Source organism: Copadichromis virginalis, linkage group LG18, assembly GCF_057382275.1.
Source record: "Copadichromis virginalis isolate Kocher_CV1m ecotype Utaka linkage group LG18, C_Virginalis_male_GT1.1, whole genome shotgun sequence".
Classification (NCBI taxonomy): Eukaryota; Metazoa; Chordata; class Actinopteri; order Cichliformes; family Cichlidae; genus Copadichromis; species Copadichromis virginalis.
This window is the reverse complement of record NC_140635.1, coordinates 13,171,587-13,187,263: the sequence shown is the minus strand read 5'-3', so window position 1 is coordinate 13,187,263 and position 15,677 is coordinate 13,171,587. Positions and strand designations below refer to the sequence as shown.

The following is a 15,677-nucleotide window of genomic DNA, read 5'->3' as shown; positions in this document are numbered from 1 at the left end:
CTACTGGTCTGTGCCGAAAAGGCAAATTAGTGTCTGTTTTCCCAACAGACACACTTTCAGGTTAAAGAAGAAAATCAACACTAAAATAATAACAACTGAGAGAAAAAATGCTTGTATGTAGAGAATTTACTTTAAGAGTATTTCATCAAACAAGTGCTGAACAAACAAACATGACAAAATTTGATGTCAAGCACTCAACTTCCTTCATCCACTGTCATTTATTTTACACTTGAGGCCAGCCACTCATAAGCTTCAGTGCTTTAATGGGGCTCTCAATGGTCTGTTGTAACGCTAACGATCTTCACACAGTCAAGATACACTGAACTCTCTCTTTCTATCTAAGGGTAGTATTTGATCACAGTTTTATTGTTCCGAGTCAGGAGGCTTAGCTCAATGGGCCCAAACGAGCATTCTCAACATTCAGCATCACCAGCTAGCTAGAACTACAGTTGGTAGCTTCTCATGTCTTTAGTTTCCTTTTACATAAAAAATGAACTCGTTTTAATATAATAACGTAGTCTTATCTTATCAGTTGATGATGTTTTCTTAAAAATATATTTCTACTGGAAAATAAGTTAAAAAGTTCCCTATATTACACGACACGAGCTAGCTCAGAAACCTACACACCAAAGCCAGGGAAGGGGAGAAAAACAAGCTAATCAACATGCAGACACAGGAAGCCAAGTGAGCCAGAGTCAAGCTGCCAAGCCGCCAGATAAAGATCTGTCTGACACGGGGACCTTTTAAATAATCCACTTGTAAGTACACCGTTTACAAACTTTAACAACCTGCTTGGAAAAGCTGGTTTTCTGATGAGGGGCTGGGGGTGCAGGAGAAGATACATAATAGCTTGGACAAACATCATGCGGAGACTTCTAACACAGAGAGACTTTAAATGTCACTCATTAAAATCCAGAGTTACTGCTGCTGATCCTCTACTGAATTCCAGAGGCTCATCTGGGAGACAAGATTTGAGCTCACATTTTGCCTTCCTTTGGATCTTACGTAAGAATGGTGAGACAGAGCTAGGAATCTTCTAAAAAGGGGTTTGCTGCAACGCTACGAGCAGGTGATGTTGGCTAAAACATTCACTGTCAGTTTGCATTTTAGACGTTTCACAAACTAAGTCATATCTAGTTTGTGTAACCTTATTTGTAATATGATTTCCCGATTTCTGGTTCTGCCAGTCCCTACAATTCTATAAGAAAAGGCTAAATGCAATCACAAGAAAGGACATGTTTGATGTCGTTATGACCTTCAATTACAATCCGCCTGTTCATACGCAGTCCTCGTTTACCTGACAATGTGACTAATGCCCCTTTGCGTGTGAAGCACGAGACCATTTCTATATGTTACATAGGAAACAGCATGGGAATCAGAGAGGGGAGTGCCTGACTTAATAAGGACTAGAGAATCCTGAGCCCTTCCGAGAGGCACGGTGATGTTGTTTGCCACATTAATTGCTTTGTGACAATTGAAGGCTTTAAATAAATGGGCACCATTTCAAGGGACTCAAGCTTTTCCAAACATTTTCAGATTATGCCGTCTTATCTCAAGTACTGTATGCAATATTACCTGGCTGGAACAAATTCAGAGCTGCCAAGAGGATCCAAAGATCAGACATGGAAATACAACTTATTAGGATGGGAAACACTCAAAGAAAATTCTTAAGACTAAGCTGTCCAGAGAAGCTTAACTGCACTGTTTCACACTATTTCTGAAAGAGGAGCTCTATCTTCGATTCAAGATAAAAAGGAATAATTTTTTTCGGAGGCAATTTCTATTTCTTTGACAGTGGTTCCAACTTCAACTCAAGGATAAGGTTCATATCTGTATATACGCTTTGACAAAGAAAGATAAAGGTAGAAAACTGCTTATCCTTGGGCTGACATTAAGAACTACAGACTACTTATTCTGCTCTGATGTCATAAATTTACTTCTGTTTCTTTTCGTCTGCTGAAAACTTCACAACTGCAGATTGAACGCAGTGAACTGGGCGAGGTGTAAGTATACTTGCATTTCTGTGTGCATGTTTAGGCATGCGGTGGTAGTAGGGGCTCATACTTATGCTGGGAATGAGAGCCAAGCCATTTAGCACATCTTGAGCTATAAATCAGCCTTGGTCAACCTGGCCAAGAGCATTTTCAAACCCATTTGCAGAAGATAATGCCAGCTATTCCTCCCAGCCCCAGGGACAGAAGAGCTAGCCTCATGAATCATTGCCCTTTTAGTGGAGCTGTAACATGGATCTCACCTTGCTGAGTCCATAGGGTCCTCTTGACTCTTCCTGGTAGGCACAAACAAAGGGTGTCAGTAAAGTAAAATGTTTGAGCTATGACTAAAAAAAAAAAAATCCAAAAAATTTAGTTATAAATCATAATGACTCAGAGCTGACGAAAACCAGGTTAAAAGAAAGAACAGACCCTCCACCGCAAATTAGTATGCAGGATAGGAATACAATACTACAGAACACCAAAAAAAACAAAAAAACAATTAATGACACTGACATAATATAACTTATAATATAAGCCTAAAAGGGATGTCTAACAAAGGTCTAACAAAGGTCTTGTTCAACAGCACACAGTTTTGTTTTTTTTCTTCCAAAACACTGCTTGTTCTATGTCTGTCATCCACATGCAAATGCAGTTTTAGGTCATAGACCTTTGGGAAAACTCCTTCCAGGTCAAATATGTTCAGAAACTCTTGCAGCATTGACATGAAAACAAAACTTTTTTCTAGGCTGCTAATCATCAAGAGACATTCAAAAAAAAAAAAAAAGAAGGGAAAAAACATTGAACATGTAAATGTGGACTAAGACATATCTATTCCTGTGAAATAGACATATACTGTTTACGTATACGTCACTTTTTCCTGAGGGAAACTTTGCAACTTGCTCTAAGACAAATTTGTTCAAGTTAATTTAATCAAAATCATTTTTGTAATAGTAAAAGAAATGTTTCCAAAAAGATTGTGGATTAGCTTAAACAATTTGACTACACTATTATTTTATAACACTTTTTAAAATTTGCAACTGGCAATATCTCATTAAAGTCAGGTTCAAAGAAATTGCCAAGTTTTAATGCCATCATTAAATCATTAAATGCAAACTAGCTCACTTCTCAGGTGTATCTATGAAGACTAAGAATGCCTTAGCCTTCTTCTTGTAAGGGTTTACTATTTTATTCTTGCAAGAATCCAAAATTTCCAAGAATTAAAACTAAGATTGAAAATAAAGTCACATTTGTTGATCCAGTGCACGTAGTCATCAGTCATCAGGGACTTTGCATCCTTCTAGGGAACAGGTTGGGTATTTTTTAATATTTTTGTAGTTTGTCTTGTATAATAGCGTATATGTTGTGTACGATATTAAATACAGTTCTAAGTTAAAGCAAAAATCTATCTAGCAATAAAAGCTGAAAATTAGCTCCAGCTTTAATACTATGATATGCTGTATTTTGCATTTTATGCTTGTGTATTTGCCACTATAAAAAGAAACATAAAAAAAATGAGTAAATAAATATTTATTTATTTGGAAGATCTACCACACCCATGAATGTGCGGTAATGGAAAATAACCTTTAGACCTTGTTGAAATGGAAAGCAGTCTTTTATCCAATGTCCATAGACATTAAATCTACAATAAATTCCATTTAGTACCAACAGAGCCAAATGAGTTCCCCTCCCTCCACCACCTAAACCACTCTGTAACCTCATGCTGTGATATTCCATTACTTTCTGACTACAGTTAGGAAAATTCGACAGGATTTCAGCTGTGCACTGCAGTGTGTAACCTTGAAATGTACTTATTGTGAGTCTGATGAATGTTGGTTATGTGCACCTACACACAGGGCCATTTATATTATCATAGCCCATATTTATATATAAATGGGATCCAGGAAACAACTTATCATGTTGGTCACTGCAAAGATATTCCATTAAAAGCAAGTTCAAAAGTCTCAGCGCTTCTCCATTCCCTCTTACTTTTACTTCACTGCAGAGAGATGGGAGTGAAACACTAAAACAAATCCCTCAAGGAAAGTATCAGACACTACAGCTTTATCTGTTGGCAATTTTTAAAATGCAATTTAAAAATTTAAAGTTTTTTTTTTTTTTTTAATAATATCAGAGAAGGTGGACTTACACTAAAGAAAAGCATATGGTTATTTACTATTGTTAAGGTCGATGGGAATGCGTCCCATTTGCTCTGGACTAGGCATTTTGAAGCCTAATGTTCATTACCATTTTGGACACTGCCAAGTTAATATTTTGGAGTTAGTGCAAAGTTACAGACTGATAAAATACTAGAATTTCCTTCATTAAAACTGGAGCACACTCCTAGGACAGTCTGTAGCACACAGCAAAAGTATTACAAATATTGGTCCATCGAAATGCTCCACAAGAACCAACAACACAGACTCCAGTTGAGTGACTTGTAAAGTGATATCTGAAGGGGGGGAAACCAAAAAGGTTTTTCAGACCAAAACATAAAACCCCCCACAAAAACCCCTATGCTATTTAATGATGTAGAGTTGGGCATTTTAACAGAAGAGTCTTTGGTGAGTACTTTACGATTGATGCTTTCAGAGCCAGCTTCAAGTGGCCACTGAAGGAACTTTTTTTTTTTTTTTTTTTTTTGCATTTCCACATTGGCTTTACAGCAGATTTTGTTGTTTAGTGTAAAACTACCTCCACATGTACATGAATATTTTTGAAAATGCAGCTTTTTCTATGTGTTTGGGCCTTTCATTCACATGTCAATGGCATTTTGGATAAGTGAAACTAAGACTTCTAAGGTTTTGCTTACTCTTTCCCTCTCCGGCTTCAAGACTTCTGATTGGCCAACATTTCTACGCGGTTAGGATTTGGCGCGTTCTTAACAGTGTTTGACTTAATTTTTTGCATTTACATATGGACAGAGATATTTTTTTAAATCTGCGTGTGTGGACCGGATTTAAAAAAAAATAAAATAAAATCTCTGTTTTCAAAAATACCCGTGTACGTGAGGCCTAAATGTACAAAATTTTGCAGGTTTGCCCCCCTGTTGTGATTGTTGTGGCCATCTTGTTATCTTACTCGAATAACATCCTAAAGGAATCAAACTATCATAAAAGTATATAAATTAAAAAAAAAAAGAATAAACATTCACATATGTTTGTGATTGTTATCACCTGTTTAACGCCAGAGACCCTAAAGATGCTATCCTTTATACTCTGAATATATAAATACTTTACACATTTCAGTATTTCACAAGTACAAGTTAGAGACCTGATGGCACATTATTGGCAGCCTCATATTATTAGGTTTTTTGGGGGGTTTGTGCAATGCGCGACTAGCCGTGGGAAAAGTCCTCGTTTAAGCATTGCTCAGCCCTTAATTCATTTACTGAATTATTTCATTACATGGCTTTATTGGAGTCACTTGTCTTCACTTGTGTCATAACACTAGCTTTCCCAACCGTCTCACTCGAAGGAAAGGCCAAAAGTCAAGATGAGATTTAGACAGCACATAATTTAGTCTTTTTGTTGTAGCTTGATTGTTTTTGTATTCTTTGTGATTTATTTGAAGTGGATATTTCTATTTCAAATGAAGTGTTGGGTCTGTTCAGCTTTTATAAACTCTGACAAGCCTTCCTGCAAAACATAGGAGACAAAAATCTTCAGACTCACATTACAAAATCCAGTTTATTTCTCAGTGTGCCATTTTTATTTGCTGCTCTTAGTTATTCACTGCTTCACCGTGAGCTGCAGTGTGACACGATGACATGCTGTCAACACTAATGGTCGTTGATGGCATCAAGGCTCTGTCAGGAGGAGCCAAGGCCCTCGGTAGCCCTCCACAGACGAAGAGCTGTCATCTCTGTCCCTCACTGCCAAAGAGCCCCACCCCCACTCCCTAAAATCCTATCCATCTGCCATATCAGCGAGGCAGACTGAGTGCAAGGCATGCACTTTTCTTCCATTAACTGTTGTGTTTTAGCATGACCAGTTAGTGCCAACGAGGGCTCATGTGTCACAATTCACTTGCCACAACCATCTCAAGGTCAGTTACTCAGTTTTTGTTTACGTGTGAAAAAAAATGTTTGTCTTGTCTTGACACAATTTCAATATTACCAAGCCTCTAAAAACCAAACCAACTGTGAGACTTCAACTGCTTTTACAGAGGCTGTACGCTAAAAGGAATTTGACGAGTGTCCTCTCTTCATACTGATTTCTTGCTCTTTTTCGGAAGATTTTTGCACCTTAAAGAGCGCCCAGAATCCATGCCCTCGTATAACCATATTCTCACCAAAGCTGGTAATGGACTGGACAGTTATTCCCTTGAGCAAAGGAGCTTTTGGGGGAAAAAAAAGAAAGAAAGCTGGAGTGTACTAACATCCATCTAAAGAAAGAACGCATGCGAGATAAAACTTGCAAAGTCATGATTCTTAACATAACTGGAAAATTGCATTATGACTGTCAAATGTTTCCCATTATCACTTAGGCAACTATGCTGCAACATGTCAATGAAGAACAGTAAAGCACTAAATGAAAGATGGGCATGTCTCCTATTTTTCTAAAGATAATTTACCCAGTGTTAGTGTAAGGCAATATTTCTGAAAATCGAGAAGTCAAACCGTGTTTAGGGTGAAAAACTAGCTCGTTGTGAACTGCACTCAGTGATTAATCTATGTATGTGACATTTAAATCAGCTTGATAAGACAGCTGACTGTTTGACCTTCATGTAATGTTCTGCATCAATTCAGGTACCAATCTGTGTGTTTGTGAGACTATGTGAGTCAGTGTGCCCTAATTAGATGAGAAGCTGAAAAGAATAGGTAGTCAATGACAAGCGCAACGAATGACACCAGCCGCTGAACCGCTGCTCTATCCATTTGTCCCCATCCAGCATTTGTCTAAAATGAAAGAGTGCGTCATCTGCAGACTTCTGCTGACTGGGCAGATGAACGGCCAAGGCACCGAGGCCTTAGACGTGCGTTGCATGTTCCTGTCAACAGCCCGATACGTTTACCAGTACACAGGATGGGATAATACCCTCTACAGTGGCAAAGCCCGAGCCTCAGCATCCACAAAACTGATGTCAACGTCTCCTTCAAAAGAAGTAATAACCCACGAGCGGCAAGTGTAGAGCACATGAAGCTATTTGGACTCTAATTCATAAAATTCACATTTGGATTTGATGCATTACAGTGGCATTACAATTTCATATGTTTTCAACACCGCAAAAATAAGGTCTGCCTGAGGACGAGTCTCATGTTTCCATTTTCAATTTACTATGATACCATCTTTATGAAGGCATAAAACTACGGTATTCGAGAGCACAAAGTGTAACAATGGAGTTTAGTCTCTGCAAGAGGTTTCTCAGTGGGATGATACAAAAACAAAAGCCGCCACATACAATGCAACAAAAACATTCTCATGTAGTGCCAAACCACAAGACATCGCTTCAGATGAACAACCATATCACTGCTGTTGAACAGATACTGAGGAAATTGCATGGTCAATAGCCTGATTTATCGCCGCACTGAGTTATGCTACATTGTACAACGTGTTGCTACAACAAGCATGTTATACGCTATAATTTAGCAAGCAGAAAAGCAGAAAATATTTTTTTCTTTTGAGAACACAGAGGCAGTGATATTCAGTGTATTTCAGATAGTAATTTCTAAGCCACTTTTCCATGGATATATTATCGTAACTTAACTTATTGTATAAGTACTTACGACATTGTACTGTACATTTTTCCAAGCCATCAGCAGCATCGTCATCAGTAGGCCCCAAACTCATTATTATTGATAATTCTCTACTTAAGAATCACATTCCTCTTAATAAAAGGCAAAAATAAACACAATGCCATCATTAAGAACAAATCACATGATCCTGATCTTTCTCTTTTGCTTAATTGAAAAGAAAATATACAAAAAAGCAGGAATGCTGACATAGGACGTTTAAAAAAAAATAAAACAGTTACTAAACTCAAGACACCCCACTTCTGTGTGTTTTGGGGGTTACGGGTTTTAATTAGATGGCCTTTTGAGAATGCAGAGCCATCTGGGACTGTCTGAGATCACAGGGACAGCAGATGAATAGCAACAGTTTCTACATCTCACTGTAGACTTTGTTATGCATACCAATGGGCAGCTAACTGCACATTGTGTGTATGATGTCCCACAGTTGTCCAGAGTTTCCATTTCTCACATCAGAAAATTTGTTAACAGGGAAAAAAAGAGACGGTGATGTTCTGGGCTCTCGGGATTTTAAATCTTCAAAAGTTCTTCAAAAGTTGCATCAAAAACCCTTTTAAAGACAGTATTTAATTATAGTGCAGCAAATGCCAACCGTTTTCACTGATGTTTGCATCTTTGCTTTAACAAATGTTAAAATATCCAGCTTTTATTAAATATTTTTAAATAATACAAGTGAGATACAGCAACACTAACTCAACTTATAAAGCAACCAATAAAGCCCCACTCCACCAGAGTCACTGGCCTCAGCTGACAGGTTTGTGAAATTACTGCAGCTTTTCTTGAGTTCTTGTCATAAATAGAGGCAATAACAGATCACTGATATCCTCAAGGCTGAGCCATCAAATTCCAGCATTCTTCACTCATTAGTCTTGGAACTTTTCTCTGAAAACTCGCTTTTTCTTGCTCTTCAGTGACACTTTAACTGTAGAACGAGTCGATTTGTGCTTCAAAGTAAAAACTCAATCGACGCTGCTTGGTCCATTTAAGTAATAGCGATGTTTTATGTATACACAAGTGCAAGTCAAGTTACATACATGTCCATAGGTCTCCACAAACAAATTGGACCATGGCTCTAATTCACTCTCAGCAGCTGGAGAGAAAAGCTTTACCACTTAGGGAAAAGGCTGCCTAATCAAAAGCAGATGGACCCCCTATATCTCCGACTGCCTAAATGAAAACAGACAGAACTGATTAACCTAACATATGACCTTTCAATGTCATCTGTATTCACTACTTCACTCAGTAGCACTCACATAGTTTGAAGTAAAAAACAACAAACCGCACAAGGAATGGATAAAAAAAAAGGGGGGGCACATGGTAGAGCAGGCCATTTTTAGCCCCTGTGTCTGTTTCCACTTTTCCAAATGCAGAGGTGCCCTGTAAAACATTGGTGTAAATGGTTTATAATGCCACCAGTGGACTCTGAAATGGTAGACCTGGTTTCAATCAGCAGTCAAATTGCTCCTACATTACCCTTGCAGACAGAGTAGTAAATCATTCTTTGCCTCTATGCTGCTGACGTTAAGGAACAGGCATTGTTAAAAATCCACCATGCGTGCTACTAAGAGCACCCTGTCTCTATGTGGGGATGGGATGCTAAAAAGGACAATAGCTGCTGCTTGCAGCATCCCCATAGATGCAACGGCAAGATATCCTGATCCCCTAGGCGGAAAAATCAGCACACCTCATATGTGCATGTGAATCTGAACCCTTATACCTACAGTTACTGACCTGATTTGCAGCTCTGATTGTAAACTTTAGCTTACAGACAAACAAATTCTATGCCAGAAACACATCACAACCAGTTTGAACCAGTTTGAGTGGTTTAAAAAAAAAAAAAAAAAAAAGAGTTTTGGTTTTTCTGTGCCAACGCCCTGACAGTGGGCCAGTGAGGCATCTCAGAACAGTTATAATCCCCTATAAACCTGAGAAATGCTGATCCCGCCCACCACAGACCAACGCACTATGGGCAAAACCTCTCATTAGAACTTCAGGGCCCTGAAATTACCAAGATTTTACCCATACTGAAAGCATGAGAAAGCATCGGCGGGGAGAGGGCTGTGCCGAGTGGTTTTTCAGTGTGTGGCCACAGAGGAGCTGGAGCTCCTTAACAGTGCCATTCAGCCCAGCCCCTGCCAGGGAGTACCGGCATATGAGGGAGCTGAGGCAGATGCTCTGGCTACTAGCCCCAAACCAGGCCTGCTAGGAAATACCCTACACAAGAATACACAAATCACCACAAAGGCCAAAGATGTACTGAGGCCAACAAACACAACAAATCAACAACATGAAAAGGAAAGTAAATCCTCAGTGAAAAACCTCATTTTTCACTCAAATATTTTAAAAGCAGGTTAGAGTATCGTTACTTTTACTTTGTGTGTGTGTGTCCTTGCTAAATTAATTGTGACAGCTTTCCACCATTTAAAGGAATACCAAAAACCTGAAACTATCATGTTGATAATGATTGCCTACAGGCCTGCTTTAGATGTATAGAAATGCCATGCTTTGATAAAAAGCCTTTTATTTGATGTGATTTATTTGTAAAATCAAATTTTTTGTTTTTTTCCTGGCTTTGTGTGTGTGTGTGTGTGTGTAGGAGGGGGTAAATCCAATCACTCCCTTATCTTTTTCAACTTAAATCTTTGCATTTTCCTGTTTTGTGTTGTTTATTTGCTTGTTTTCGATTAATACAAATGCCTGAGTATCCCACCCGAGGAAGTGACATCCTAGGTATTCCAATCTTTAAAAGGAAAGTGGATTTTTCTTCAGACCTGGATGAAACCTCCCTGGGTGGGCACCAAAACTTCCTCTGCAGTATAAACCTAAATTCCCTTGCTAGAAAAGAAAGTGAGTGTCAGCTTAAATCAGCAGCAAGCCAGCCGATTCAGATTACCAGCACATCGATCGGTGCATCGCTACCACTGAATGCAAGATGTCCCCCTCATCACAAAAGCCCATTCTCATCAGCAATGCAAGCTTCAAGTTTCTGGACAACACTGTATATTTCCCAGTGGACAAGGATTATCTTCCAAACTCGATGCGATGTCACAAATCCTGTTCTCAGAATTTGGGTTTAAAATGGCTTTAAATGGCTTTAAAAAGTGTATCTAAAAACACACACTTAGGCAAGCTGTGCAGGTATATTAATGACTGTCCAAGTATTGCAATATTTTGTAAATAAAAATTTTATTCATTTATTTATAGATACTCTTATTTTGAAAGCTCAGTTGCTACTAGCCATTTAGCCCTGGTCCTTCCTGTCTAATGTTTTCCCTCTGACAGATCGCTGTTGTGGTCCTCAATGTCATTCAGCAACCTTCCACCATCTCTGACTGCATCTGCCAACTGTAGCTCTTGTTCTGCTCTGAAGCTAAACGGTCATTCTGAAGTAGAACCTGCAGCAGGTGGGAAACACCTGTTGGTGCTGCTACGCTGAACTTGCTGACGCTGGAGAGCAGGACAGAAGTCATTGTTTCTACCTGCAGTTCCAGACAATTAAGATGAAGTCAGTTCAAATGATGTGAGAACGACTGAAGGAGAACCAGCAAAGTAATGATCTCTTATCCTTTACATACCTCAAACCCAGTCTAATTCTGTGGGAAACACTGCAGAACACATCTTTGTCTACAGTGCAGTTCAAGCTGACCAAAAAGTATCTTAACTAAAGCAGATTTCTTAGCTAAAGTTTTTTGATCTGCTTAATATCTGCTCTGAAAACTGGAGAATAAAACAATGAATTTTAATCAGCAAAGAAATTAGCAAAGTGCTGATTGACCTCAGTAATAAGAACTACTTAATTTCAGTGTGCACAATGACGTCACCGCCTAAGGGCCTAGGATATTTTCCTGCACACACACACACACACACACAAAATCCAAAACAAAACAAGCAAGCAATCGTGGGCCAGAGTATAATCCTGCGGCAATCACAGTCAAATAAGTCACGTCTTTTCTTGGGGGGGGGGGGGATGTGCCAGCATTCAAACAAACATATACCATGGTCAAAAATACAAACACACTTCACTGAGAGCATTAAAAAGATATAGATTCATTCTGCAATAGCTTTCACAGCTCGCAAAAAAATAGAGTAAACAGGAAAATGAGCCAAGATAAACACAGCAAAAAACTCTAACTCCTCTACAATCCATCCAAAGCAATTTGAAGAAAATCTTAACGCTCCAGCTCTGTCAACACACGCTTAATTGATAACATGTCTGTCCACCAGAATAATTCAGAAACATGGAGCCAAACATGTTGGTGCATCAGAATCACCTACTTTGGGAAAGCAATGACATCCAAGTTTGACAAATCCGTACGTTTGCTGGTAAAATAATCTATATGCATAAGCCACACACCATCTATAGGACAGGTCACTACAAATGTAGAATAGAAATACACCGGGTCACTTTTTTTTCAGCTGGCAGTTAGAAACCCAAACATGCAGCAGGGCCCAGGATTTGGTTGCAGAGAGCCTCTGATGCAATTCCAAGAAACTAACTCACCCTGCATCATCCTGTTACAGTGTGGCTCATGGTTAGCTCTCCTCATTGTGTCTGTGACAGCTTTAAACGGATTCGTGTATTGATAAAGCACGGCCATGAGCCCACTTCAGCATATAACCAACCCTGCAAAATTGCTTCCGATCCTTTCTTTAAATAAACCCAACAGGGCGAGGGATTGATGCAATGCTGAGGAATCTATATGTATATCCACCCAGTGAAAAACCAATTGACATCTGTTCACGATCTGAACCGGCCTCGAGGTTATCAGATGATGTGGCGCACCTGCAAATTGTAAACGCTGTCATAAAAATTGCTCCACAATTAAAGTCTCTCATGAAGGGCTGGTGATGAAATCTATTCTTTTTCTTGCCAGAGATGCAAGGAGCAGTTTCTTGACATGAAACCTTCCTCTGCAGCCAGTGCTGCAGCAAGTGTGAGGGATGAGACACACATGACAGGAGCCTCTGCAACTGATGGGCATACAAGGACTCACCGACCTGTCTGGTAATGATAAATAAAGACAGAGCAAAGATTTCATATGCCAGAGGGGGGGTGAGGACTCACCGACGTGCCCGCGCACTCATGCACGCTCGCACGAAGTGAAAAAGCCAGGTCTGGAGACAGCTAGGACCTCCGGGCAAATCGTTCTTTATTGTAATGATCAAAATGGGATCAAAATCACCGCATCGCAATTACACACCCTGCGAAAAAAAGGAATGAAAGAAGAAAGAAAAACAGGGTGACGATGGGCTCGCAGCCCAAAGACCACCACTGCTCCCCCCGTTTATTCTTTCATTAGTAATTGTCGACAGATTTTCAGCATGGTTAAAGATTTCGGTCCTGCGAAGACTCCTGCTCACTGAAAAGTGCATGCAATCTATGAAATGCGCAGGTTTGCGCTTACAAAAAAAGAAAAGGAAAAAATAAGATTAATATTCCACCTCATCTTTTCCCTTTTACCTACATCTGAGTGGGTAGCTTTCTTTATGAAATGAGAGGCAGGATATTTCTTGGACCGTCTCTCAAGCGGACCACATATTAGTCGCTCTCATTCGGCACTGAAATAAAAGTTGCTGTTAGCTATACATTTAGAGTTAGCATGTATAAAACAGCAACAAACTGTGTGCGTGGCTGTCTGAGGTTAGTCGGAGCCCCATTTCCCCCCCCAAACGGAACGACAGCAGTTCACGTAGTGCACCTTTAATGCCATTTTTTCTAAGTGTTTCCACTTTTAACAAACAAATTCGTGAACGTTTGAACAATAAAAAAAATCCGCAAGTTATGCAACTTAACGGCACCGCTAAAAGCCGCGTCTCAAGTTCAATGGGGGACATTTAGACAGAGATAACGTGCACTTACTGAATCTCCTCTTTGTCACGGCCGTTGGCATTTCTCTCCGTCTCTCTACCACAACGTTTAGTCCCGGTTTGAGTTTGTAGCGAGCACAACAATCCACTTCATGTAATTAACAGCCACAAAACGGGAGTTAGAACCAGTCCAAGGAGTAAAAGAAGCGAAGGAGGGGGGGAAAGATACGAGTCCAGTGCGAGAGGAACACGAGGTCCTATCCCGGTCAGCCGACCGGGGTCGTGGATACTGGATCTATTCGTGGCAGCTCCTGCGTCTCGCCGCTAACGGGTTAACGTCAGCTTTAAGTGCTCAGTGTCGCTGCATGCATGTGAGGGGAAAAAAACCCCGAGACGATAAGAAATGAGACTTCTTCTCTTTTGTGTGAATTTTCTTCTCTGGCAAGTTAATTAGTAAGCACAAGTCTGCGCACAGTCTCCCCCCACAGAAGGAGCTGTGGAAGGTAGGGAGTTGTTACGTCTCTCCCTTCACAGTCACGCTTCTTTCTGCCCCCGTGGAGAAAACACATACAGGTCGGTCAGCAGGATTTTCGGATTCACTCGGCTGCACTCGCTTCTGTGTCCATTCATCTCTGTTCCTGAAGTCCTGTAGCCTCTGAAGGCACGCACTAGACACAGGGGGCTCTCAAAACAGTCATTTTGATTTCTCTATTTACACTATACGCAACTGCTATGGAAGACAAGGCATTTTTCTGCAACGAATACGCGAATTTGGAAGTTAATTATGGTTCAGAAGGCAAACACAGAGTTCTTACATTAAACTGTCTACTAACTGCTGCAACGAGCAAAGTCGTGAATTACCACCGAGAATAGAAAATTTACTATTAAGTACTGCCCTACTCTTCAGCTAATAAAATGCATCTGCATCCTCAAACCTCATCCTTGATCTCACCTTGTGAAGGCTTTGTACAAAGGTACAATATATATATGAATATAATTTATAAGTGCTAAGCAACTTTGTAGCTCTTTCACCACTAGCTGAAATTGTTTGTTTTTTTAAAAGGCAACCTTGGGAGATGGTGGCAAGAACAATTCCCCACTGTGCAGTGACACCCAAGCATGTTAACAAGTTTTCTTTGACAACAAATACTGCACTGATTTTAAAGCAATCCACAATTATTTTTAAGAAAGATTTGCAGACTGACTTTGTGGTCTGCAATCCTTGTATATTACGCTATAATTTTTTATTTCTGATGGTGATCACTTTAAATCTGGACTTGGAATCCAGTTTAATTGTAACCCACTGGCAATCAAGGACAGTTTTTGGGACCAACAGAATTCACGGGGACAGAGAATGGGCTCTGCTTACAGTGCAGCCTGGCTGTTAGTGCATGAGCACTCAAGCGACACAGCTGAACGTGCAGGTCATGGATACTGTGACCCCCAGTAATGAGGACCTGAATATCTTCAGGGTTCTGACAACCCATCTACTCCGCCTTCTAACCTTACCATGATCAATCGTTTGCTTGGCAGAACCCCTGCTGTACTGCAGCTCCAACCTATCTGCCACACCTTCCTAATAACTGGTGCAAATGACGTTTACACAAGGTTTTACCCTGCCATAAATGTCTCTTGCAATTGGGCAATCAAGCAGGTCCTGAGTTCACCACACACACAGAGGCTCACGAATATATTCACCTCTACTTCAACAAAATGACTTGCTACCTGACCTCTGAGTGATTGAAAGGGAATTCTGTTCCTTTTGGCTGACAAATGATAATCACGGTCTAATGCATTGTTCCAGGAATAGAATCTTGTTGCACAAATAAGAGGCCGAGCCAGCTTTATTACACTTTAAAGGAGGCCATTGTTTTGACACAACAACCTTCAGTATGTAGGTGCCACAGAGAGAAAGTGGTGCATGTGTCCAATAACGCCATTACATATCTCTGGTGGCCAAAACCAGGCCTGTTTTTCAGTTTTAGACATCTCTCGTGGACAGTGTTAGAGACCTATAAACAATCTTTGTTTGTCAAGGTCAAAGAACATGTCTAGTGGTGTGTGTGTGTGTGTGTGTTTGTTTTTTCAGCAGTACTGCTAAAGAGTTCTAAAAGGGCAACTATACT

At 40.0% G+C, this 15,677-nt stretch overlaps 1 protein-coding gene across 11 annotated transcripts in view; it reads right to left on the bottom strand.

The window, feature by feature from the left end:
* The window catches only part of LOC146687412 (receptor-type tyrosine-protein phosphatase F), a 158,067-nt gene extending 143,978 nt beyond the window's left edge, over window positions 1-14,089 (bottom strand). For 8 of the 11 annotated variants that reach the window (XM_085438516.1, XM_085438512.1, XM_085438513.1 and 5 more), the window contains exon 1: window positions 13,604-14,088. The gene's annotated coding sequence lies outside the window, so the exon portion shown is untranslated. Of the gene's footprint in view, window positions 1-13,603 lie in introns of all 11 variants that reach the window. The other 3 variants (XM_085438509.1, XM_085438510.1, XM_085438511.1) reach the window with 1 other exon arrangement.
* Window positions 14,090-15,677: the final 1,588 nt, after the last annotated feature.